The sequence below is a fragment of the Geospiza fortis genome, unplaced genomic scaffold (genome assembly GCF_000277835.1).
Source record: "Geospiza fortis unplaced genomic scaffold, GeoFor_1.0 scaffold229, whole genome shotgun sequence".
Lineage (NCBI taxonomy): Eukaryota > Metazoa > Chordata > Aves > Passeriformes > Thraupidae > Geospiza > Geospiza fortis.
The window spans coordinates 615,212-616,424 of record NW_005054357.1 but is presented as its reverse complement, the minus strand read 5'-3'; the positions used below and the strand labels follow the sequence as shown (position 1 = coordinate 616,424).

Sequence of the window (1,213 nt, the reverse complement as noted above, 5' to 3'; positions counted from 1 at the left end):
AATGACTGCTGAAGTGTGGATTTGAGGGTAAGTGGAGTATTTGTCAGCTCAAACAAGGTTATGTTTTCATGATGCTATCATCATCACCATCATCATCATCATCATCAACCCTAGAAATGGCTACCTATTATTTACAAAATGTTTTGATTTTTGATGAAACTGTATATTTGCTGAAATTCGCTGATGTTGTTTTAACATAAAGTGGAATAGGCTTCAGACACACTTTCTGTAGGTGCTAATTCCACTGTTCTGTCTGGTGTGTGTTCAGCTGACTGGGAATGAGGTAAAACTCACAGCAAGCTGAATTTAGCTAAAATCAACCTGGTAAATCTCACCATATTTCCCAAACGTAGCTTTAAAATATTAATTCTATGAGCCACACTCAGTTTTTATAACAGGCAAAAAAAGTGAATACTCTTACAAAATGTTTTTCCCTGCTGTTTGGAAGTTCATTTTTTTCTGCTCAGTAAGAATTTTATCATAATTTCATGCCCCCACACTTCATGGTTTGTTACTTGGTCTATTACTCTCACATTTTGCTTGATAAGGTCCTGCTTCCTATGATCTTCATTTCTGAGTTTTGATTCTTCACAGCTGCTGCTTTGAAGTCTTAGATAACATTCTGAGCATTGCACATTGCTCCTGGTTTTAAACTTTTCCTTCAGCTGCATACATAGCTCTGTTTCTCTCAAATAACTTTTTCATTAAATTGTTATATCTAATATTTTAAAATGAATGTTTTGCTTTTAATCAGGGCAAAACTGTGGACTTTTTTTAAAGGAAGCTAGTAACTTCTATCAAAAGGTATCCTCATTTTCTGTCCTTTCTTCAAAGGAATTTAAGTCTGTTGCTCAGTTCAGGGGGATTCTGAATCACGGTGTATTTCATATATGTGTGAAAGGGAGAACTGAGGGTCATAATTGTCTTTGTGCCCTTTCTTTCATCACCATGTTTTATTTTGGCCCAATCTTGTCCAGAACCAGGAAATAGAGCTGTCAGTAACTTCTTGCTTTGGATAATATGGAAGTGTGCTGGAACAGTACACCTGTGTGTTGTGGAGTGGCTGTTAGCTGGAAACAAGCAGATGTAAAGCCTCAGGTTGTACCCTCAATACTTGATCTACAAGGGTGCATCTGCATCTGGACTGCAGGTCAACATCAGGGAAATGTTTCCCAACCTTTAGATCTTTAGTTAGTAATATGAAAAATCTGGC

The 1,213-nt window shown here is 36.9% G+C and overlaps 1 protein-coding gene across 1 annotated transcript in view; it reads right to left on the bottom strand.

The window, feature by feature from the left end:
• Window positions 1–1,213, bottom strand: part of NTNG1 (netrin G1) — a 146,031-nt gene that overhangs the window by 54,765 nt on the left and 90,053 nt on the right. The window lies entirely within an intron of this gene.